The 24,460-nt window shown below is 41.7% G+C and overlaps 13 non-coding genes across 13 annotated transcripts; all 13 read left to right on the top strand.

Annotated features, from left to right (window-relative positions):
• The first annotated feature begins 881 nt into the window (after window positions 1-881).
• On the top strand, window positions 882-953 carry TRNAP-UGG (transfer RNA proline (anticodon UGG)). Its single transcript has one exon. It is a non-coding gene; the product is annotated as a tRNA-Pro (tRNA).
• A 2,315-nt stretch (window positions 954-3,268) lies between these two features.
• TRNAP-UGG (transfer RNA proline (anticodon UGG)) lies at window positions 3,269-3,340 on the top strand. Its single transcript has one exon. It is a non-coding gene; the product is annotated as a tRNA-Pro (tRNA).
• A 272-nt stretch (window positions 3,341-3,612) lies between these two features.
• On the top strand, window positions 3,613-3,685 carry TRNAA-CGC (transfer RNA alanine (anticodon CGC)). Its single transcript has one exon. It is a non-coding gene; the product is annotated as a tRNA-Ala (tRNA).
• A 1,970-nt stretch (window positions 3,686-5,655) lies between these two features.
• TRNAP-UGG (transfer RNA proline (anticodon UGG)) lies at window positions 5,656-5,727 on the top strand. The gene has a single exon. It is a non-coding gene; the product is annotated as a tRNA-Pro (tRNA).
• Window positions 5,728-8,042: 2,315 nt separating this feature from the next.
• Window positions 8,043-8,114, top strand: TRNAP-UGG (transfer RNA proline (anticodon UGG)). Its single transcript has one exon. It is a non-coding gene; the product is annotated as a tRNA-Pro (tRNA).
• A 2,315-nt stretch (window positions 8,115-10,429) lies between these two features.
• Window positions 10,430-10,501, top strand: TRNAP-UGG (transfer RNA proline (anticodon UGG)). Its single transcript has one exon. It is a non-coding gene; the product is annotated as a tRNA-Pro (tRNA).
• A 2,315-nt stretch (window positions 10,502-12,816) lies between these two features.
• TRNAP-UGG (transfer RNA proline (anticodon UGG)) lies at window positions 12,817-12,888 on the top strand. The gene has a single exon. It is a non-coding gene; the product is annotated as a tRNA-Pro (tRNA).
• A 2,669-nt stretch (window positions 12,889-15,557) lies between these two features.
• On the top strand, window positions 15,558-15,630 carry TRNAV-CAC (transfer RNA valine (anticodon CAC)). Its single transcript has one exon. It is a non-coding gene; the product is annotated as a tRNA-Val (tRNA).
• A 1,970-nt stretch (window positions 15,631-17,600) lies between these two features.
• TRNAP-UGG (transfer RNA proline (anticodon UGG)) lies at window positions 17,601-17,672 on the top strand. Its single transcript has one exon. It is a non-coding gene; the product is annotated as a tRNA-Pro (tRNA).
• A 272-nt stretch (window positions 17,673-17,944) lies between these two features.
• TRNAV-CAC (transfer RNA valine (anticodon CAC)) lies at window positions 17,945-18,017 on the top strand. Its single transcript has one exon. It is a non-coding gene; the product is annotated as a tRNA-Val (tRNA).
• Window positions 18,018-19,987: 1,970 nt separating this feature from the next.
• Window positions 19,988-20,059, top strand: TRNAP-UGG (transfer RNA proline (anticodon UGG)). The gene has a single exon. It is a non-coding gene; the product is annotated as a tRNA-Pro (tRNA).
• A 272-nt stretch (window positions 20,060-20,331) lies between these two features.
• On the top strand, window positions 20,332-20,404 carry TRNAV-CAC (transfer RNA valine (anticodon CAC)). The gene has a single exon. It is a non-coding gene; the product is annotated as a tRNA-Val (tRNA).
• A 1,970-nt stretch (window positions 20,405-22,374) lies between these two features.
• Window positions 22,375-22,446, top strand: TRNAP-UGG (transfer RNA proline (anticodon UGG)). Its single transcript has one exon. It is a non-coding gene; the product is annotated as a tRNA-Pro (tRNA).
• The last annotated feature ends 2,014 nt before the right edge of the window (window positions 22,447-24,460 follow it).

Raw genomic sequence — 24,460 nt, 5'->3', positions numbered from 1 at the left:
GCAGCTTTCTACTGCCACAGACTGGACAGCGAAACAATTTAAAATATCCCAGAAAAAGAAAATAAGCATGCTTAATCAGAGCTTTCTGGACAGGAAGGACCTTTGAGCAAGTGAGGAATAAGCACTGCTTTTGTTAATTTGCATAGGCAGAATAGAGACTTCTGGGAAAAGGCCGAAATTACAGTCACAGAAAATGGCTGCATCTATAGAGAACGCTAAGAAGTGTTGGCAGCTTTTCCTCTGACCCTGACCACTTTTACAAGCAATCCTATGATAGTCAGCAGGACCCACCCTAAAAAGGAAGGGGCATCCACTTGGACCCTTTCCACCTTTTCTAAATCTCGCCTGATTGAGCACTGATTGAGCAGATAAGCACATGTCATTCTTATTTCAGAAAGGTATTGGTTAGCTTGCTGCTAGCAGCTCAGTTATGTTATGATGTTAGAGGCTATGCAAGGAATGCTTTAGTCCAGCGATATGCAGTTTTTATTGCGCCTTGCCTTCACCAGGAAGATCTTTAGCTTGAATCTGTGGCCTAGGTATTCACCTTGGTATTTCTTTTGGCACAAAGTGAAGGAGTATTTGAGAGAAAATGCACAATGTGTTTCTTATGTTGTTATGAACAACTTGTTACTCTTTCTCATTAAGCTTCAGCCACTGCAGAAATATATAAATAAGGGCTGACTTCCTGTAAGACGTGTCCGAAGCTGGGACGGAATAAAAGGAGACACTTGTAAATGATAGTGCTATCGTTTGAGAAAGGGTAAGTTGAGACTGACTTTCATGCGTATTCACAGACCAAGCATCATAAAGATACCAGCATGATCTTCATTGCGGGCTTAGAGCCGGTATTAGCTTTTGAGAGGTAAGAGGATTTTGAGGGCTCGTTGGTCTAGGGGTATGATTCTCGCTTTGGGTGCGAGAGGTCCCGGGTTCAAATCCCGGACGAGCCCTTTTCTTGGTACTCTTTTCAAGTTGTTTTGAAGTTTGCGTTTCAAAACCAACATCAATTTTTTCTTTGCAGTAGTGGATAATTCTTTGCTAGAGTCTCATGCTTCAGCCCTGCCCAGTCTGAGCTAATACCAAACATCTGGTCTTGCATGGCATGTACGAGCGTTCAGCTAGGGATGTCGGGCAGGTTGCATGAAAGAAATCTAAAGCCAGAGGCCCATGGAATAGCCAGTTCGGAGCAGTTTCATTACAGAAAAATCAACTGTAGGTATCTGTTTCTGTAGTGTAGTGGTTATCAAGTTCGCCTCACACGCGAAAGGTCCCCGGTTCGAAACCGGGCAGAAACAGTTGTTATATTGTGTTGGCTACAATGTTGATAGGTGCCGTTTTGCCATGGAATTGTCCAAGCCCTGAAGATTATTTCATGCAATCTCGTTCCAAGAAAGGGAATTCTCTCAAAACACTAAAGTAATCGGCGTGTGGATGTATCTGTTGGTTCTCAGACCTTGCTTTCAAAAGAGCCCTGCAATCGGTTCACTGCTCACCTAGAACAAGCATTAACATGGGGAATTGTTGGCACCAACAGGAATCTTATTTTAGTGGAGTGTTTCTGGCTTTGAGTGCAGAGGCCCTCGGCTCAATTCCAAGATGATCCTTCTCAAGGTGATGATACAAATGCATTCTCACCTTTACGTTTAATGTCAGAATCATTTATTTCCAGTTGGTGGTGTAAGAATGTTTGCAACAGTATGGCGATTTTTCCTAGCCATGCATGAATGAAAGCATATCACTCGCCTTTAGGTGTTTTTCTAATACATTGATATTTGCATCTTCCTTCCTAGCCTGCATGTTTGACTATCTTACAGGCTGCATGTAATAAGTATCACATCAGGGCCCTTCTTCTACTCAATTCACAACTGTTCTATCACGACATAGATAAGAAAGCTGCATCTGCTTTTGTTGTGTAGTGGTAATCAGGTTTACCTGACGTGTGAAAGCCCCATGCTTTGAAAGTACACAGTAACAAAGAAACCGATGACTTTTATAATAAGGTGTCATGTGTGTCTCTTACTTTGCACAAAAAGTGCCAGAGATGACTTCATTTGCAGTCACTTGAAAAGTAGGGATTCTCCAATAAATGGTAAATGGTTGAAACAAATCTGAAGAAATGCATGACATACCTGTGTGTGTGTGTGTATGCATGTATGTATATATAGGGAGAGAGAGAGCGTCAATATAAACAGACTTTATTTCAATCAAGCTGTCTTTTCTATCCTTCAGGAGCAGAATGTTCTGATCATCAGCGCTCCAGAATGTAGTGTTTTCTTGGCAAGCATCACATATTGTGATGTGTTAGCTAAAAGTTCCATATCCTAGAGACTGATATATTCCTCTGTACTTGTACCTTGGGGATTCATCAAAACCTGGCATCATAAGCAGCTTTCTACTGCCACAGACTGGACAGCGAAACAATTTAAAATATCCCAGAAAAAGAAAATAAGCATGCTTAATCAGAGCTTTCTGGACAGGAAGGACATTTGAGCAAGTGAGGAATAAGCACTGCTTTTGTTAATTTGCATAGGCAGAATAGAGACTTCTGGGAAAAGGCCGAAATTACAGTCACAGAAAATGGCTGCATCTATAGAGAACGCTAAGAAGTGTTGGCAGCTTTTCCTCTGACCCTGGCCACTTTTACAAGCAATCCTATGATAGTCAGCAGGACCCACCCTAAAAAGGAAGGGGCATCCACTTGGACCCTTTCCACCTTTTCTAAATCTCGCCTGATCGAGCACTGATTGAGCAGATAAGCACATGTCATTCTCATTTCAGAAAGGTATTGGTTAGCTTGCTGCTAGCAGCTCAGTTATGTTATGATGTTAGAGGCTATGCAAGGAATGCTTTAGTCCAGCGATATGCAGTTTTTATTGCGCCTTGCATTCAGCAGGAAGATCTTTAGCTTGAATCTGTGGCCTAGGTATTCACCTTGGTATTTCTTTTGGCACTAAGTGAAGGAGTATTTAAGAGAAAATGCACAATGTGTTTCTTATGTTGTTATGAACAACTTGTTACTCTTTCTCATTAAGCTTCAGCCACTGAAGAAATATATAAATAAGGGCTGACTTCCTGTAAGACGTGTCCAAAGCTGGGACGGAATAAAAGGAGACACTTGTAAATGATAGTGCTATCGTTTGAGAAAGGGTAAGTTGAGACTGACTTTCATGCGTATTCACAGACCAAGCATCATAAAGATACCAGCATGATCTTCATTGCGGGCTTAGAGCCGGTATTAGCTTTTGAGAGGTAAGAGGATTTTGAGGGCTCGTTGGTCTAGGGGTATGATTCTCGCTTTGGGTGCGAGAGGTCCCGGGTTCAAATCCCGGACGAGCCCTTTTCTTGGTACTCTTTTCAAGTTGTTTTGAAGTTTGCGTTTCAAAACCAACATCAATTTTTTCTTTGCAGTAGTGGATAATTCTTTGCTAGAGTCTCATGCTTCAGCCCTGCCCAGTCTGAGCTAATACCAAACATCTGGTCTTGCATGGCATGTACGAGCGTTCAGCTAGGGATGTCGGGCAGGTTGCATGAAAGAAATCTAAAGCCAGAGGCCCATGGAATAGCCAGTTCGGAGCAGTTTCATTACAGAAAAATCAACTGTAGGTATCTGTTTCTGTAGTGTAGTGGTTATCACGTTCGCCTCGCACGCGAAAGGTCCCCGGTTCGAAACCGGGCAGAAACAGTTGTTATATTGTGTTGGCTACAATGTTGATAGGTGCCGTTTTGCCATGGAATTGTCCAAGCCCTGAAGATTATTTCATGCAATCTCGTTCCAAGAAAGGGAATTCTCTCAAAACACTAAAGTAATCGGCGTGTGGATGTATCTGTTGGTTCTCAGACCTTGCTTTCAAAAGAGCCCTGCAATCGGTTCACTGCTCACCTAGAACAAGCATTAACATGGAGAATTGTTGGCACCAACAGGAATCTTATTTTAGTGGAGTGTTTCTGGCTTTGAGTGCAGAGGCCCTCGGCTCAATTCCAAGATGATCCTTCTCAAGGTGATGATACAAATGCATTGTCACCTTTACGTTTAATGTCAGAATCATTTATTTCCAGTTGGTGGTGTAAGAATGTTTGCAACAGTATGGCGATTTTTCCTAGCCATGCATGAATGAAAGCATATCACTCGCCTTTAGGTGTTTTTCTAATACATTGATATTTGCATCTTCCTTCCTAGCCTGCATGTTTGACTATCTTACAGGCTGCATGTAATAAGTATCACATCAGGGCCCTTCTTCTACTCAATTCACAACTGTTCTATCACGACATAGATAAGAAAGCTGCATCTGCTTTTGTTGTGTAGTGGTAATCAGGTTTACCTGACGTGTGAAAGCCCCATGCTTTGAAAGTACACAGTAACAAAGAAACCGATGACTTTTATAAAAAGGTGTCATGTGCGTCTCTTACTTTGCACAAAAAGTGCCAGAGATGACTTCATTTGCAGTCACTTGAAAAGTAGGGATTCTCCAATAAATGGTAAATGGTTGAAACAAATCTGAAGAAATGCATGACATACCTGTGTGTGTGTGTGTACGCATGTATGTATATATAGGGAGAGAGAGAGCATCAATATAAACAGACTTTATTTCAATCAAGCTGTCTTTTCTATCCTTCAGGAGCAGAATGTTCTGATCATCAGCGCTCCAGAATGTAGTGTTTTCTTGGCAAGCATCACATATTGTGATGTGTTAGCTAAAAGTTCCATATCCTAGAGACTGATATATTCCTCTGTACTTGTACCTTGGGGATTCATCAAAACCTGGCATCATAAGCAGCTTTCTACTGCCACAGACTGGACAGCGAAACAATTTAAAATATCCCAGAAAAAGAAAATAAGCATGCTTAATCAGAGCTTTCTGGACAGGAAGGACCTTTGAGCAAGTGAGGAATAAGCACTGCTTTTGTTAATTTGCATAGGCAGAATAGAGACTTCTGGGAAAAGGCCGAAATTACAGTCACAGAAAATGGCTGCATCTATAGAGAACGCTAAGAAGTGTTGGCAGCTTTTCCTCTGACCCTGACCACTTTTACAAGCAATCCTATGATAGTCAGCAGGACCCACCCTAAAAAGGAAGGGGCATCCACTTGGACCCTTTCCACCTTTTCTAAATCTCGCCTGATTGAGCACTGATTGAGCAGATAAGCACATGTCATTCTTATTTCAGAAAGGTATTGGTTAGCTTGCTGCTAGCAGCTCAGTTATGTTATGATGTTAGAGGCTATGCAAGGAATGCTTTAGTCCAGCGATATGCAGTTTTTATTGCGCCTTGCCTTCACCAGGAAGATCTTTAGCTTGAATCTGTGGCCTAGGTATTCACCTTGGTATTTCTTTTGGCACAAAGTGAAGGAGTATTTGAGAGAAAATGCACAATGTGTTTCTTATGTTGTTATGAACAACTTGTTACTCTTTCTCATTAAGCTTCAGCCACTGCAGAAATATATAAATAAGGGCTGACTTCCTGTAAGACGTGTCCGAAGCTGGGACGGAATAAAAGGAGACACTTGTAAATGATAGTGCTATCGTTTGAGAAAGGGTAAGTTGAGACTGACTTTCATGCGTATTCACAGACCAAGCATCATAAAGATACCAGCATGATCTTCATTGCGGGCTTAGAGCCGGTATTAGCTTTTGAGAGGTAAGAGGATTTTGAGGGCTCGTTGGTCTAGGGGTATGATTCTCGCTTTGGGTGCGAGAGGTCCCGGGTTCAAATCCCGGACGAGCCCTTTTCTTGGTACTCTTTTCAAGTTGTTTTGAAGTTTGCGTTTCAAAACCAACATCAATTTTTTCTTTGCAGTAGTGGATAATTCTTTGCTAGAGTCTCATGCTTCAGCCCTGCCCAGTCTGAGCTAATACCAAACATCTGGTCTTGCATGGCATGTACGAGCGTTCAGCTAGGGATGTCGGGCAGGTTGCATGAAAGAAATCTAAAGCCAGAGGCCCATGGAATAGCCAGTTCGGAGCAGTTTCATTACAGAAAAATCAACTGTAGGTATCTGTTTCTGTAGTGTAGTGGTTATCAAGTTCGCCTCACACGCGAAAGGTCCCCGGTTCGAAACCGGGCAGAAACAGTTGTTATATTGTGTTGGCTACAATGTTGATAGGTGCCGTTTTGCCATGGAATTGTCCAAGCCCTGAAGATTATTTCATGCAATCTCGTTCCAAGAAAGGGAATTCTCTCAAAACACTAAAGTAATCGGCGTGTGGATGTATCTGTTGGTTCTCAGACCTTGCTTTCAAAAGAGCCCTGCAATCGGTTCACTGCTCACCTAGAACAAGCATTAACATGGGGAATTGTTGGCACCAACAGGAATCTTATTTTAGTGGAGTGTTTCTGGCTTTGAGTGCAGAGGCCCTCGGCTCAATTCCAAGATGATCCTTCTCAAGGTGATGATACAAATGCATTCTCACCTTTACGTTTAATGTCAGAATCATTTATTTCCAGTTGGTGGTGTAAGAATGTTTGCAACAGTATGGCGATTTTTCCTAGCCATGCATGAATGAAAGCATATCACTCGCCTTTAGGTGTTTTTCTAATACATTGATATTTGCATCTTCCTTCCTAGCCTGCATGTTTGACTATCTTACAGGCTGCATGTAATAAGTATCACATCAGGGCCCTTCTTCTACTCAATTCACAACTGTTCTATCACGACATAGATAAGAAAGCTGCATCTGCTTTTGTTGTGTAGTGGTAATCAGGTTTACCTGACGTGTGAAAGCCCCATGCTTTGAAAGTACACAGTAACAAAGAAACCGATGACTTTTATAATAAGGTGTCATGTGTGTCTCTTACTTTGCACAAAAAGTGCCAGAGATGACTTCATTTGCAGTCACTTGAAAAGTAGGGATTCTCCAATAAATGGTAAATGGTTGAAACAAATCTGAAGAAATGCATGACATACCTGTGTGTGTGTGTGTATGCATGTATGTATATATAGGGAGAGAGAGAGCGTCAATATAAACAGACTTTATTTCAATCAAGCTGTCTTTTCTATCCTTCAGGAGCAGAATGTTCTGATCATCAGCGCTCCAGAATGTAGTGTTTTCTTGGCAAGCATCACATATTGTGATGTGTTAGCTAAAAGTTCCATATCCTAGAGACTGATATATTCCTCTGTACTTGTACCTTGGGGATTCATCAAAACCTGGCATCATAAGCAGCTTTCTACTGCCACAGACTGGACAGCGAAACAATTTAAAATATCCCAGAAAAAGAAAATAAGCATGCTTAATCAGAGCTTTCTGGACAGGAAGGACATTTGAGCAAGTGAGGAATAAGCACTGCTTTTGTTAATTTGCATAGGCAGAATAGAGACTTCTGGGAAAAGGCCGAAATTACAGTCACAGAAAATGGCTGCATCTATAGAGAACGCTAAGAAGTGTTGGCAGCTTTTCCTCTGACCCTGGCCACTTTTACAAGCAATCCTATGATAGTCAGCAGGACCCACCCTAAAAAGGAAGGGGCATCCACTTGGACCCTTTCCACCTTTTCTAAATCTCGCCTGATCGAGCACTGATTGAGCAGATAAGCACATGTCATTCTCATTTCAGAAAGGTATTGGTTAGCTTGCTGCTAGCAGCTCAGTTATGTTATGATGTTAGAGGCTATGCAAGGAATGCTTTAGTCCAGCGATATGCAGTTTTTATTGCGCCTTGCATTCAGCAGGAAGATCTTTAGCTTGAATCTGTGGCCTAGGTATTCACCTTGGTATTTCTTTTGGCACTAAGTGAAGGAGTATTTAAGAGAAAATGCACAATGTGTTTCTTATGTTGTTATGAACAACTTGTTACTCTTTCTCATTAAGCTTCAGCCACTGAAGAAATATATAAATAAGGGCTGACTTCCTGTAAGACGTGTCCAAAGCTGGGACGGAATAAAAGGAGACACTTGTAAATGATAGTGCTATCGTTTGAGAAAGGGTAAGTTGAGACTGACTTTCATGCGTATTCACAGACCAAGCATCATAAAGATACCAGCATGATCTTCATTGCGGGCTTAGAGCCGGTATTAGCTTTTGAGAGGTAAGAGGATTTTGAGGGCTCGTTGGTCTAGGGGTATGATTCTCGCTTTGGGTGCGAGAGGTCCCGGGTTCAAATCCCGGACGAGCCCTTTTCTTGGTACTCTTTTCAAGTTGTTTTGAAGTTTGCGTTTCAAAACCAACATCAATTTTTTCTTTGCAGTAGTGGATAATTCTTTGCTAGAGTCTCATGCTTCAGCCCTGCCCAGTCTGAGCTAATACCAAACATCTGGTCTTGCATGGCATGTACGAGCGTTCAGCTAGGGATGTCGGGCAGGTTGCATGAAAGAAATCTAAAGCCAGAGGCCCATGGAATAGCCAGTTCGGAGCAGTTTCATTACAGAAAAATCAACTGTAGGTATCTGTTTCTGTAGTGTAGTGGTTATCACGTTCGCCTCACACGCGAAAGGTCCCCGGGTCGAAACCGGGCAGAAACAGTTGTTATATTGTGTTGGCTACAATGTTGATAGGTGCCGTTTTGCCATGGAATTGTCCAAGCCCTGAAGATTATTTCATGCAATCTCGTTCCAAGAAAGGGAATTCTCTCAAAACACTAAAGTAATCGGCGTGTGGATGTATCTGTTGGTTCTCAGACCTTGCTTTCAAAAGAGCCCTGCAATCGGTTCACTGCTCACCTAGAACAAGCATTAACATGGAGAATTGTTGGCACCAACAGGAATCTTATTTTAGTGGAGTGTTTCTGGCTTTGAGTGCAGAGGCCCTCGGCTCAATTCCAAGATGATCCTTCTCAAGGTGATGATACAAATGCATTGTCACCTTTACGTTTAATGTCAGAATCATTTATTTCCAGTTGGTGGTGTAAGAATGTTTGCAACAGTATGGCGATTTTTCCTAGCCATGCATGAATGAAAGCATATCACTCGCCTTAAGGTGTTTTTCTAATACATTGATATTTGCATCTTCCTTCCTAGCCTGCATGTTTGACTATCTTACAGGCTGCATGTAATAAGTATCACATCAGGGCCCTTCTTCTACTCAATTCACAACTGTTCTATCACGACATAGATAAGAAAGCTGCATCTGCTTTTGTTGTGTAGTGGTAATCAGGTTTACCTGACGTGTGAAAGCCCCATGCTTTGAAAGTACACAGTAACAAAGAAACCGATGACTTTTATAAAAAGGTGTCATGTGCGTCTCTTACTTTGCACAAAAAGTGCCAGAGATGACTTCATTTGCAGTCACTTGAAAAGTAGGGATTCTCCAATAAATGGTAAATGGTTGAAACAAATCTGAAGAAATGCATGACATACCTGTGTGTGTGTGTGTACGCATGTATGTATATATAGGGAGAGAGAGAGCGTCAATATAAACAGACTTTATTTCAATCAAGCTGTCTTTTCTATCCTTCAGGAGCAGAATGTTCTGATCATCAGCGCTCCAGAATGTAGTGTTTTCTTGGCAAGCATCACATATTGTGATGTGTTAGCTAAAAGTTCCATATCCTAGAGACTGATATATTCCTCTGTACTTGTACCTTGGGGATTCATCAAAACCTGGCATCATAAGCAGCTTTCTACTGCCACAGACTGGACAGCGAAACAATTTAAAATATCCCAGAAAAAGAAAATAAGCATGCTTAATCAGAGCTTTCTGGACAGGAAGGACCTTTGAGCAAGTGAGGAATAAGCACTGCTTTTGTTAATTTGCATAGGCAGAATAGAGACTTCTGGGAAAAGGCCGAAATTACAGTCACAGAAAATGGCTGCATCTATAGAGAACGCTAAGAAGTGTTGGCAGCTTTTCCTCTGACCCTGACCACTTTTACAAGCAATCCTATGATAGTCAGCAGGACCCACCCTAAAAAGGAAGGGGCATCCACTTGGACCCTTTCCACCTTTTCTAAATCTCGCCTGATTGAGCACTGATTGAGCAGATAAGCACATGTCATTCTCATTTCAGAAAGGTATTGGTTAGCTTGCTGCTAGCAGCTCAGTTATGTTATGATGTTAGAGGCTATGCAAGGAATGCTTTAGTCCAGCGATATGCAGTTTTTATTGCGCCTTGCCTTCACCAGGAAGATCTTTAGCTTGAATCTGTGGCCTAGGTATTCACCTTGGTATTTCTTTTGGCACAAAGTGAAGGAGTATTTGAGAGAAAATGCACAATGTGTTTCTTATGTTGTTATGAACAACTTGTTACTCTTTCTCATTAAGCTTCAGCCACTGCAGAAATATATAAATAAGGGCTGACTTCCTGTAAGACGTGTCCAAAGCTGGGACGGAATAAAAGGAGACACTTGTAAATGATAGTGCTATCGTTTGAGAAAGGGTAAGTTGAGACTGACTTTCATGCGTATTCACAGACCAAGCATCATAAAGATACCAGCATGATCTTCATTGCGGGCTTAGAGCCGGTATTAGCTTTTGAGAGGTAAGAGGATTTTGAGGGCTCGTTGGTCTAGGGGTATGATTCTCGCTTTGGGTGCGAGAGGTCCCGGGTTCAAATCCCGGACGAGCCCTTTTCTTGGTACTCTTTTCAAGTTGTTTTGAAGTTTGCGTTTCAAAACCAACATCAATTTTTTCTTTGCAGTAGTGGATAATTCTTTGCTAGAGTCTCATGCTTCAGCCCTGCCCAGTCTGAGCTAATACCAAACATCTGGTCTTGCATGGCATGTACGAGCGTTCAGCTAGGGATGTCGGGCAGGTTGCATGAAAGAAATCTAAAGCCAGAGGCCCATGGAATAGCCAGTTCGGAGCAGTTTCATTACAGAAAAATCAACTGTAGGTATCTGTTTCTGTAGTGTAGTGGTTATCAAGTTCGCCTCACACGCGAAAGGTCCCCGGTTCGAAACCGGGCAGAAACAGTTGTTATATTGTGTTGGCTACAATGTTGATAGGTGCCGTTTTGCCATGGAATTGTCCAAGCCCTGAAGATTATTTCATGCAATCTCGTTCCAAGAAAGGGAATTCTCTCAAAACACTAAAGTAATCGGCGTGTGGATGTATCTGTTGGTTCTCAGACCTTGCTTTCAAAAGAGCCCTGCAATCGGTTCACTGCTCACCTAGAACAAGCATTAACATGGAGAATTGTTGGCACCAACAGGAATCTTATTTTAGTGGAGTGTTTCTGGCTTTGAGTGCAGAGGCCCTCGGCTCAATTCCAAGATGATCCTTCTCAAGGTGATGATACAAATGCATTGTCACCTTTACGTTTAATGTCAGAATCATTTATTTCCAGTTGGTGGTGTAAGAATGTTTGCAACAGTATGGCGATTTTTCCTAGCCATGCATGAATGAAAGCATATCACTCGCCTTTAGGTGTTTTTCTAATACATTGATATTTGCATCTTCCTTCCTAGCCTGCATGTTTGACTATCTTACAGGCTGCATGTAATAAGTATCACATCAGGGCCCTTCTTCTACTCAATTCACAACTGTTCTATCACGACATAGATAAGAAAGCTGCATCTGCTTTTGTTGTGTAGTGGTAATCAGGTTTACCTGACGTGTGAAAGCCCCATGCTTTGAAAGTACACAGTAACAAAGAAACCGATGACTTTTATAAAAAGGTGTCATGTGTGTCTCTTACTTTGCACAAAAAGTGCCAGAGATGGCTTCATTTGCAGTCACTTGAAAAGTAGGGATTCTCCAATAAATGGTAAATGGTTTAAACAAATCTGAAGAAATGCATGACATACCTGTGTGTGTGTGTGTACGCATGTATGTATATATAGGGAGAGAGAGAGCGTCAATATAAACAGACTTTATTTCAATCAAGCTGTCTTTTCTATCCTTCAGGAGCAGAATGTTCTGATCATCAGCGATCCAGAATGTAGTGTTTTCTTGGCAAGCATCACATATTGTGATGTGTTAGCTAAAAGTTCCATATCCTAGAGACTGATATATTCCTCTGTACTTGTACCTTGGGGATTCATCAAAACCTGGCATCATAAGCAGCTTTCTACTGCCACAGACTGGACAGCGAAACAATTTAAAATATCCCAGAAAAAGAAAATAAGCATGCTTAATCAGAGCTTTCTGGACAGGAAGGACATTTGAGCAAGTGAGGAATAAGCACTGCTTTTGTTAATTTGCATAGGCAGAATAGAGACTTCTGGGAAAAGGCCGAAATTACAGTCACAGAAAATGGCTGCATCTATAGAGAACGCTAAGAAGTGTTGGCAGCTTTTCCTCTGACCCTGGCCACTTTTACAAGCAATCCTATGATAGTCAGCAGGACCCACCCTAAAAAGGAAGGGGCATCCACTTGGACCCTTTCCACCTTTTCTAAATCTCGCCTGATCGAGCACTGATTGAGCAGATAAGCACATGTAATTCTCATTTCAGAAAGGTATTGGTTAGCTTGCTGCTAGCAGCTCAGTTATGTTATGATGTTAGAGGCTATGCAAGGAATGCTTTAGTCCAGCGATATGCAGTTTTTATTGCGCCTTGCATTCAGCAGGAAGATCTTTAGCTTGAATCTGTGGCCTAGGTATTCACCTTGGTATTTCTTTTGGCACAAAGTGAAGGAGTATTTGAGAGAAAATGCACAATGTGTTTCTTATGCTGTTATGAACAACTTGTTACTCTTTCTCATTAAGCTTCAGCCACTGCAGAAATATATAAATAAGGGCTGACTTCCTGTAAGACGTGTCCAAAGCTGGGACGGAATAAAAGGAGACACTTGTAAATGATAGTGCTATCGTTTGAGAAAGGGTAAGTTGAGACTGACTTTCATGCGTATTCACAGACCAAGCATCATAAAGATACCAGCATGATCTTCATTGTGGGCTTAGAGCCGTTATTAGCTTTTGAGAGGTAAGAGGATTTTGAGGGCTCGTTGGTCTAGGGGTATGATTCTCGCTTTGGGTGCGAGAGGTCCCGGGTTCAAATCCCGGACGAGCCCTTTTCTTGGCACTCTTTTCAAGTTGTTTTGAAGTTTGCGTTTCAAAACCAACATCAATTTTTTCTTTGCAGTAGTGGATAATTCTTTGCTAGAGTCTCATGCTTCAGCCCTGCCCAGTCTGAGCTAATACCAAACATCTGGTCTTGCATGGCATGTACGAGCGTTCAGCTAGGGATGTCGGGCAGGTTGCATGAAAGAAATCTAAAGCCAGAGGCCCATGGAATAGCCAGTTCGGAGCAGTTTCATTACAGAAAAATCAACTGTAGGTATCTGTTTCTGTAGTGTAGTGGTTATCAAGTTCGCCTCACACGCGTAAGGTCCCCGGTTCGAAACCGGGCAGAAACAGTTGTTATATTGTGTTGGCTACAATGTTGATAGGTGCCGTTTTGCCATGGAATTGTCCAAGCCCTGAAGATTATTTCATGCAATCTCGTTCCAAGAAAGGGAATTCTCTCAAAACACTAAAGTAATCGGCGTGTGGATGTATCTGTTGGTTCTCAGACCTTGCTTTCAAAAGAGCCCTGCAATCGGTTCACTGCTCACCTAGAACAAGCATTAACATGGAGAATTGTTGGCACCAACAGGAATCTTATTTTAGTGGAGTGTTTCTGGCTTTGAGTGCAGAGGCCCTCGGCTCAATTCCAAGATGATCCTTCTCAAGGTGATGATACAAATGCATTCTCACCTTTACGTTTAATGTCAGAATCATTTATTTCCAGTTGGTGGTGTAAGAATGTTTGCAACAGTATGGCGATTTTTCCTAGCCATGCATGAATGAAAGCATATCACTCGCCTTTAGGTGTTTTTCTAATACATTGATATTTGCATCTTCCTTCCTAGCCTGCATGTTTGACTATCTTACAGGCTGCATGTAATAAGTATCACATCAGGGCCCTTCTTCTACTCAATTCACAACTGTTCTATCACGACATAGATAAGAAAGCTGCATCTGCTTTTGTTGTGTAGTGGTAATCAGGTTTACCTGACGTGTGAAAGCCCCATGCTTTGAAAGTACACAGTAACAAAGAAACCGATGACTTTTATAATAAGGTGTCATGTGTGTCTCTTACTTTGCACAAAAAGTGCCAGAGATGACTTCATTTGCAGTCACTTGAAAAGTAGGGATTCTCCAATAAATGGTAAATGGTTGAAACAAATCTGAAGAAATGCATGACATACCTGTGTGTGTGTGTGTATGCATGTATGTATATATAGGGAGAGAGAGAGCGTCAATATAAACAGACTTTATTTCAATCAAGCTGTCTTTTCTATCCTTCAGGAGCAGAATGTTCTGATCATCAGCGCTCCAGAATGTAGTGTTTTCTTGGCAAGCATCACATATTGTGATGTGTTAGCTAAAAGTTCCATATCCTAGAGACTGATATATTCCTCTGTACTTGTACCTTGGGGATTCATCAAAACCTGGCATCATAAGCAGCTTTCTACTGCCACAGACTGGACAGCGAAACAATTTAAAATATCCCAGAAAAAGAAAATAAGCATGCTTAATCAGAGCTTTCTGGACAGGAAGGACATTTGAGCAAGTGAGGAATAAGCACTGCTTTTGTTCATTTGCATAGGCAGAATAGAGACTTCTGGGAAAAGGCCGAAATTACAGTCACAGAAAATGGCTGCATCTATAGAGAATGCTAAGAAGTGTTGGCAGCTTTTCCTCTGACCCTGGCCACTTTTACAAGCAATCCTATGATAGTCAGCAGGACCCACCCTAAAAAGGAAGGGGCATCCACTTGGACCCTTTCCACCTTTTCTAAATCTCGCCTGATCGAGCCTGATTGAGCACTGATTGAGCAGATAAGCACATGTCATTCTCATTTCAGAAAGGTATTGGTTAGTTTGCTGCTAGCAGCTCAGTTATGTTATGATGTTAGAGGCTATGCAAGGAATGCTTTAGTCCAGCGATATGCAGTTTTTATTGCGCCTTGCATTCAGCAGGAAGATCTTTAGCTTGAATCTGTGGCCTAGGTATTCACCTTGGTATTTCTTTTGGCACAAAGTGAAGGAGTATTTGAGAGAAAATGCACAATGTGTTTCTTATGTTGTTATGAACAACTTGTTACTCTTTCTCATTAAGCTTCAGCCACTGAAGAAATATATAAATAAGGGCTGACTTCCTGTAAGACGTGTCCAAAGCTGGGACGGAATAAAAGGAGACACTTGTAAATGATAGTGCTATCGTTTGAGAAAGGGTAAGTTGAGACTGACTTTCATGCGTATTCACAGACCAAGCATCATAAAGATACCAGCATGATCTTCATTGCGGGCTTAGAGCCGGTATTAGCTTTTGAGAGGTAAGAGGATTTTGAGGGCTCGTTGGTCTAGGGGTATGATTCTCGCTTTGGGTGTGAGAGGTCCCAGGTTCAAATCCCGGACGAGCCCTTTTCTTGGTACTCTTTTCAAGTTGTTTTGAAGTTTGCGTTTCAAAACCAACATCAATTTTTTCTTTGCAGTAGTGGATAATTCTTTGCTAGAGTCTCATGCTTCAGCCCTGCCCAGTCTGAGCTAATACCAAACATCTGGTCTTGCATGGCATGTACGAGCGTTCAGCTAGGGATGTCGGGCAGGTTGCATGAAAGAAATCTAAAGCCAGAGGCCCATGGAATAGCCAGTTCGGAGCAGTTTCATTACAGAAAAATCAACTGTAGGTATCTGTTTCTGTAGTGTAGTGGTTATCACGTTCGCCTCACACGCGAAAGGTCCCCGGTTCGAAACCGGGCAGAAACAGTTGTTATATTGTGTTGGCTACAATGTTGATAGGTGCCGTTTTGCCATGGAATTGTCCAAGCCCTGAAGATTATTTCATGCAATCTCGTTCCAAGAAAGGGAATTCTCTCAAAACACTAAAGTAATCGGCGTGTGGATGTATCTGTTGGTTCTCAGACCTTGCTTTCAAAAGAGCCCTGCAATCGGTTCACTGCTCACCTAGAACAAGCATTAACATGAAGAATTGTTGGCACCAACAGGAATCTTATTTTAGTGGAGTGTTTCTGGCTTTGAGTGCAGAGGCCCTCGGCTCAATTCCAAGATGATCCTTCTCAGGGTGATGATACAAATGCATTGTCACCTTTACGTTTAATGTCAGAATCATTTATTTCCAGTTGGTGGTGTAAGAATGTTTGCAACAGTATGGCGCTTTTTCCTAGCCATGCATGAATGAAAGCATATCACTCGCCTTTAGGTGTTTTTCTAATACATTGATATTTGCATCTTCCTTCCTAGCCTGCATGTTTGACTATCTTACAGGCTGCATGTAATAAGTATCACATCAGGGCCCTTCTTCTACTCAATTCACAACTGTTCTATCACGACATAGATAAGAAAGCTGCATCTGCTTTTGTTGTGTAGTGGTAATCAGGTTTACCTGACGTGTGAAAGCCCCATGCTTTGAAAGTACACAGTAACAAAGAAACCGATGACTTTTATAAAAAGGTGTCATGTGTGTCTCTTACTTTGCACAAAAAGTGCCAGAGATGACTTCATTTGCAGTCACTTGAAAAGTAGGGATTCTCCAATAAATGGTAAATGGTTGAAACAAATCTGAAGAAATGCATGACATACCTGTGTGTGTGTGTGTATGCATGTATGTATATATAGGGAGAGAGAGAGCGTCAATATAAACAGACTTTATTTCAATCAAGCTGTCTTTTCTATCCTTCAGGAGCAGAATGTTCTGATCATCAGCGCTCCAGAATGTAGTGTTTTCTTGGCAAGCATCACATATTGTGATGTGTTAGCTAAAAGTTCCATATCCTAGAGACTGATATATTCCTCTGTACTTGTACCTTGGGGATTCATCAAAACCTGGCATCATAAGCAGCTTTCTACTGCCACAGACTGCACAGCGAAACAATTTAAAATATCCCAGAAAAAGAAAATAAGCATGCTTAATCAGAGCTTTCTGGACAGGAAGGACATTTGAGCAAGTGAGGAATAAGCACTGCTTTTGTTAATTTGCATAGGCAGAATAGAGACTTCTGGGAAAAGGCCGAAATTACAGTCACAGAAAATGGCTGCATCTATAGAGAACGCTAAGAAGTGTTGGCAGCTTTTCCTCTGACCCTGGCCACTTTTACAAGCAATCCTATGATAGTCAGCAGGACCCACCCTAAAAAGGAAGGGGCATCCACTTGGACCCTTTCCACCTTTTCTAAATCTCGCCTGATCGAGCACTGATTGAGCAGATAAGCACATGTCATTCTCATTTCAGAAAGGTATTGGTTAGCTTGCTGCTAGCAGCTCAGTTATGTTATGATGTTAGAGGCTATGCAAGGAATGCTTTAGTCCAGCGATATGCAGTTTTTATTGCGCCTTGCATTCAGCAGGAAGATCTTTAGCTTGAATCTGTGGCCTAGGTATTCACCTTGGTATTTCTTTTGGCACAAAGTGAAGGAGTATTTAAGAGAAAATGCACAATGTGTTTCTTATGTTGTTATGAACAACTTGTTACTCTTTCTCATTAAGCTTCAGCCACTGAAGAAATATATAATTAAGGGCTGACTTCCTGTAAGACGTGTCCAAAGCTGGGACGGAATAAAAGGAGACACTTGTAAATGATAGTGCTATCGTTTGAGAAAGGGTAAGTTGAGACTGACTTTCATGCGTATTCACAGACCAAGCATCTTAAAGATACCAGCATGATCTTCATTGCGGGCTTAGAGCCGGTATTAGCTTTTGAGAGGTAAGAGGATTTTGAGGGCTCGTTGGTCTAGGGGTATGATTCTCGCTTTGGGTGCGAGAGGTCCCGGGTTCAAATCCCGGACGAGCCCTTTTCTTGGTACTCTTTTCAAGTTGTTTTGAAGTTTGCGTTTCAAAACCAACATCAATTTTTTCTTTGCAGTAGTGGATAATTCTTTGCTAGAGTCTCATGCTTCAGCCCTGCCCAGTCTGAGCTAATACCAAACATCTGGTCTTGCATGGCATGTACGAGCGTTCAGCTAGGGATGTCGGGCAGGTTGCATGAAAGAAATCTAAAGCCAGAGGCCCATGGAATAGCCAGTTCGGAGCAGTTTCATTACAGAAAAATCAACTGTAGGTATCTGTTTCTGTAGTGTAGTGGTTATCACGTTCGCCTCACACGCGAAAGGTCCCCGGTTCGAAACCGGGCAGAAACAGTTGTTATATTGTGTTGGCTACAATGTTGATAGGTGCCGTTTTGCCATGGAATTGTCCAAGCCCTGAAGATTATTTCATGCAATCTCGTTCCAAGAAAGGGAATTCTCTCAAAACACTAAAGTAATCGGCGTGTGGATGTATCTGTTGGTTCTCAGACCTTGCTTTCAAAAGAGCCCTGCAATCGGTTCACTGCTCACCTAGAACAAGCATTAACATGGAGAATTGTTGGCACCAACAGGAATCTTATTTTAGTGGAGTGTTTCTGGCTTTGAGTGCAGAGGCCCTCGGCTCAATTCCAAGATGATCCTTCTCAAGGTGATGATACAAATGCATTGTCACCTTTACGTTTAATGTCAGAATCATTTATTTCCAGTTGGTGGTGTAAGAATGTTTGCAACAGTATGGCGATTTTTCCTAGCCATGCATGAATGAAAGCATATCACTCGCCTTTAGGTGTTTTTCTAATACATTGATATTTGCATCTTCCTTCCTAGCCTGCATGTTTGACTATCTTACAGGCTGCATGTAATAAGTATCACATCAGGGCCCTTCTTCTACTCAATTCACAACTGTTCTATCACGACATAGATAAGAAAGCTGCATCTGCTTTTGTTGTGTAGTGGTAATCAGGTTTACCTGACGTGTGAAAGCCCCATGCTTTGAAAGTACACAGTAACAAAGAAACCGATGACTTTTATAAAAAGGTGTCATGTGTGTCTCTTACTTTGCACAAAAAGTGCCAGAGATGGCTTCATTTGCAGTCACTTGAAAAGTAGGGATTCTCCAATAAATGGTAAATGGTTTAAACAAATCTGAAGAAATGCATGACATACCTGTGTGTGTGTGTGTACGCATGTATGTATATATAGGGAGAGAGAGAGCGTCAATATAAACAGACTTTATTTCAATCAAGCTGTCTTTTCTATCCTTCAGGAGCAGAATGTTCTGATCATCAGCGCTCCAGAATGTAGTGTTTTCTTGGCAAGCATCACATATTGTGATGTGTTAGCTAAAAGTTCCATATCCTAGAGACTGATATATTCCTCTGTACTTGTACCTTGGGGATTCATCAAAACCTGGCATCATAAGCAGCTTTCTACTGCCACAGACTGGACAGCGAAACAATTTAAAATATCCCAGAAAAAGAAAATAAGCATGCTTAATCAGAGCTTTCTGGACAGGAAGGACCTTTGAGCAAGTGAGGAATAAGCACTGCTTTTGTTAATTTGCATAGGCAGAATAGAGACTTCTGGGAAAAGGCCGAAATTACAGTCACAGAAAATGGCTGCATCTATAGAGAACGCTAAGAAGTGTTGGCAGCTTTTCCTCTGACCCTGACCACTTTTACAAGCAATCCTATGATAGTCAGCAGGACCCACCCTAAAAAGGAAGGGGCATCCACTTGGACCCTTTCCACCTTTTCTAAATCTCGCCTGATTGAGCACTGATTGAGCAGATAAGCACATGTCATTCTCATTTCAGAAAGGTATTGGTTAGCTTGCTGCTAGCAGCTCAGTTATGTTATGATGTTAGAGGCTATGCAAGGAATGCTTTAGTCCAGCGATATGCAGTTTTTATTGCGCCTTGCATTCAGCAGGAAGATCTTTAGCTTGAATCTGTGGCCTAGGTATTCACCTTGGTATTTCTTTTGGCACAAAGTGAAGGAGTATTTGAGAGAAAATGCACAATGTGTTTCTTATGTTGTTATGAACAACTTGTTACTCTTTCTCATTAAGCTTCAGCCACTGAAGAAATATATAAATAAGGGCTGACTTCCTGTAAGAAGTGTCCAAAGCTGGGACGGAATAAAAGGAGACACTTGTAAATGATAGTGCTATCGTTTGAGAAAGGGTAAGTTGAGACTGACTTTCATGCGTATTCACAGACCAAGCATCATAAAGATACCAGCATGATCTTCATTGCGGGCTTAGAGCCGGTATTAGCTTTTGAGAGGTAAGAGGATTTTGAGGGCTCGTTGGTCTAGGGGTATGATTCTCGCTTTGGGTGCGAGAGGTCCCGGGTTCAAATCCCGGACGAGCCCTTTTCTTGGTACTCTTTTCAAGTTGTTTTGAAGTTTGCGTTTCAAAACCAACATCAATTTTTTCTTTGCAGTAGTGGATAATTCTTTGCTAGAGTCTCATGCTTCAGCCCTGCCCAGTCTGAGCTAATACCAAACATCTGGTCTTGCATGGCATGTACGAGCGTTCAGCTAGGGATGTCGGGCAGGTTGCATGAAAGAAATCTAAAGCCAGAGGCCCATGGAATAGCCAGTTCGGAGCAATTTCATTACAGAAAAATCAACTGTAGGTATCTGTTTCTGTAGTGTAGTGGTTATCACGTTCGCCTCACACGCGAAAGGTCCCCGGTTCGAAACCGGGCAGAAACAGTTGTTATATTGTGTTGGCTACAATGTTGATAGGTGCCGTTTTGCCATGGAATTGTCCAAGCCCTGAAGATTATTTCATGCAATCTCGTTCCAAGAAAGGGAATTCTCTCAAAACACTAAAGTAATCGGCGTGTGGATGTATCTGTTGGTTCTCAGACCTTGCTTTCAAAAGAGCCCTGCAATCGGTTCACTGCTCACCTAGAACAAGCATTAACATGAAGAATTGTTGGCACCAACAGGAATCTTATTTTAGTGGAGTGTTTCTGGCTTTGAGTGCAGAGGCCCTCGGCTCAATTCCAAGATGATCCTTCTCAGGGTGATGATACAAATGCATTGTCACCTTTACGTTTAATGTCAGAATCATTTATTTCCAGTTGGTGGTGTAAGAATGTTTGCAACAGTATGGCGCTTTTTCCTAGCCATGCATGAATGAAAGCATATCACTCGCCTTTAGGTGTTTTTCTAATACATTGATATTTGCATCTTCCTTCCTAGCCTGCATGTTTGACTATCTTACAGGCTGCATGTAATAAGTATCACATCAGGGCCCTTCTTCTACTCAATTCACAACTGTTCTATCACGACATAGATAAGAAAGCTGCATCTGCTTTTGTTGTGTAGTGGTAATCAGGTTTACCTGACGTGTGAAAGCCCCATGCTTTGAAAGTACACAGTAACAAAGAAACCGATGACTTTTATAAAAAGGTGTCATGTGTGTCTCTTACTTTGCACAAAAAGTGCCAGAGATTACTTCATTTGCAGTCACTTGAAAAGTAGGGATTCTCCAATAAATGGTAAATGGTTGAAACAAATCTGAAGAAATGCATGACATACCTGTGTGTGTGTGTGTATGCATGTATGTATATATAGGGAGAGAGAGAGCGTCAATATAAACAGACTTTATTTCAATCAAGCTGTCTTTTCTATCCTTCAGGAGCAGAATGTTCTGATCATCAGCGCTCCAGAATGTAGTGTTTTCTTGGCAAGCATCACATATTGTGATGTGTTAGCTAAAAGTTCCATATCCTAGAGACTGATATATTCCTCTGTACTTGTACCTTGGGGATTCATCAAAACCTGGCATCATAAGCAGCTTTCTACTGCCACAGACTGGACAGCGAAACAATTTAAAATATCCCAGAAAAAGAAAATAAGCATGCTTAATCAGAGCTTTCTGGACAGGAAGGACATTTGAGCAAGTGAGGAATAAGCACTGCTTTTGTTAATTTGCATAGGCAGAATAGAGACTTCTGGGAAAAGGCCGAAATTACAGTCACAGAAAATGGCTGCATCTATAGAGAACGCTAAGAAGTGTTGGCAGCTTTTCCTCTGACCCTGGCCACTTTTACAAGCAATCCTATGATAGTCAGCAGGACCCACCCTAAAAAGGAAGGGGCATCCACTTGGACCCTTTCCACCTTTTCTAAATCTCGCCTGATCGAGCACTGATTGAGCAGATAAGCACATGTCATTCTCATTTCAGAAAGGTATTGGTTAGCTTGCTGCTAGCAGCTCAGTTATGTTATGATGTTAGAGGCTATGCAAGGAATGCTTTAGTCCAGCGATATGCAGTTTTTATTGCGCCTTGCATTCAGCAGGAAGATCTTTAGCTTGAATCTGTGGCCTAGGTATTCACCTTGGTATTTCTTTTGGCACAAAGTGAAGGAGTATTTAAGAGAAAATGCACAATGTGTTTCTTATGTTGTTATGAACAACTTGTTACTCTTTCTCATTAAGCTTCAGCCACTGAAGAAATATATAAATAAGGGCTGACTTCCTGTAAGACGTGTCCAAAGCTGGGACGGAATAAAAGGAGACACTTGTAAATGATAGTGCTATCGTTTGAGAAAGGGTAAGTTGAGACTGACTTTCATGCGTATTCACAGACCAAGCATCATAAAGATACCAGCATGATCTTCATTGCGGGCTTAGAGCCGGTATTAGCTTTTGAGAGGTAAGAGGATTTTGAGGGCTCGTTGGTCTAGGGGTATGATTCTCGCTTTGGGTGCGAGAGGTCCCGGGTTCAAATCCCGGACGAGCCCTTTTCTTGGTACTCTTTTCAAGTTGTTTTGAAGTTTGCGTTTCAAAACCAACATCAATTTTTTCTTTGCAGTAGTGGATAATTCTTTGCTAGAGTCTCATGCTTCAGCCCTGCCCAGTCTGAGCTAATACCAAACATCTGGTCTTGCATGGCATGTACGAGCGTTCAGCTAGGGATGTCGGGCAGGTTGCATGAAAGAAATCTAAAGCCAGAGGCCCATGGAATAGCCAGTTCGGAGCAGTTTCATTACAGAAAAATCAACTGTAGGTATCTGTTTCTGTAGTGTAGTGGTTATCACGTTCGCCTCACACGCGAAAGGTCCCCGGGTCGAAACCGGGCAGAAACAGTTGTTATATTGTGTTGGCTACAATGTTGATAGGTGCTGTTTTGCCATGGAATTGTCCAAGCCCTGAAGATTATTTCATACAATCTCGTTCCAAGAAAGGGAATTCTCTCAAAACACTAAAGTAATCGGCGTGTGGATGTATCTGTTGGTTCTCAGACCTTGCTTTCAAAAGAGCCCTGCAATCGGTTCACTGCTCACCTAGAACAAGCATTAACATGGAGAATTGTTGGCACCAACAGGAATCTTATTTTAGTGGAGTGTTTCTGGCTTTGAGTGCAGAGGCCCTCGGCTCAATTCCAAGATGATCCTTCTCAAGGTGATGATACAAATGCATTGTCACCTTTACGTTTAATGTCAGAATCATTTATTTCCAGTTGGTGGTGTAAGAATGTTTGCAACAGTATGGCGATTTTTCCTAGCCATGCATGAATGAAAGCATATCACTCGCCTTAAGGTGTTTTTCTAATACATTGATATTTGCATCTTCCTTCTTAGCCTGCATGTTTGACTATCTTACAGGCTGCATGTAATAAGTATCACATCAGGGCCCTTCTTCTACTCAATTCACAACTGTTCTATCACGACATAGATAAGAAAGCTGCATCTGCTTTTGTTGTGTAGTGGTAATCAGGTTTACCTGACGTGTGAAAGCCCCATGCTTTGAAAGTACACAGTAACAAAGAAACCGATGACTTTTATAAAAAGGTGTCATGTGTGTCTCTTACTTTGCACAAAAAGTGCCAGAGATGGCTTCATTTGCAGTCACTTGAAAAGTAGGGATTCTCCAATAAATGGTAAATGGTTTAAACAAATCTGAAGAAATGCATGACATACCTGTGTGTGTGTGTGTACGCATGTATGTATATATAGGGAGAGAGAGAGCGTCAATATAAACAGACTTTATTTCAATCAAGCTGTCTTTTCTATCCTTCAGGAGCAGAATGTTCTGATCATCAGCGCTCCAGAATGTAGTGTTTTCTTGGCAAGCATCACATATTGTGATGTGTTAGCTAAAAGTTCCATATCCTAGAGACTGATATATTCCTCTGTACTTGTACCTTGGGGATTCATCAAAACCTGGCATCATAAGCAGCTTTCTACTGCCACAGACTGGACAGCGAAACAATTTAAAATATCCCAGAAAAAGAAAATAAGCATGCTTAATCAGAGCTTTCTGGACAGGAAGGACATTTGAGCAAGTGAGGAATAAGCACTGCTTTTGTTAATTTGCATAGGCAGAATAGAGACTTCTGGGAAAAGGCCGAAATTACAGTCACAGAAAATGGCTGCATCTATAGAGAACGCTAAGAAGTGTTGGCAGCTTTTCCTCTGACCCTGGCCACTATTACAAGCAATCCTATGATAGTCAGCAGGACCCACCCTAAAAAGGAAGGGGCATCCACTTGGACCCTTTCCACCTTTTCTAAATCTCGCCTGATCGAGCACTGATTGAGCAGATAAGCACATGTAATTCTCATTTCAGAAAGGTATTGGTTAGCTTGCTGCTAGCAGCTCAGTTATGTTATGATGTTAGAGGCTATGCAAGGAATGCTTTAGTCCAGCGATATGCAGTTTTTATTGCGCCTTGCATTCAGCAGGAAGATCTTTAGCTTGAATCTGTGGCCTAGGTATTCACCTTGGTATTTCTTTTGGCACAAAGTGAAGGAGT

Source organism: Triturus cristatus, chromosome 8 (genome assembly GCF_964204655.1).
Source record: "Triturus cristatus chromosome 8, aTriCri1.1, whole genome shotgun sequence".
NCBI lineage: Eukaryota > Metazoa > Chordata > Amphibia > Caudata > Salamandridae > Triturus > Triturus cristatus.
The sequence above is the reverse complement of the archived record's forward strand: the minus strand, read 5'-3'. Positions and strand labels throughout refer to the sequence as shown.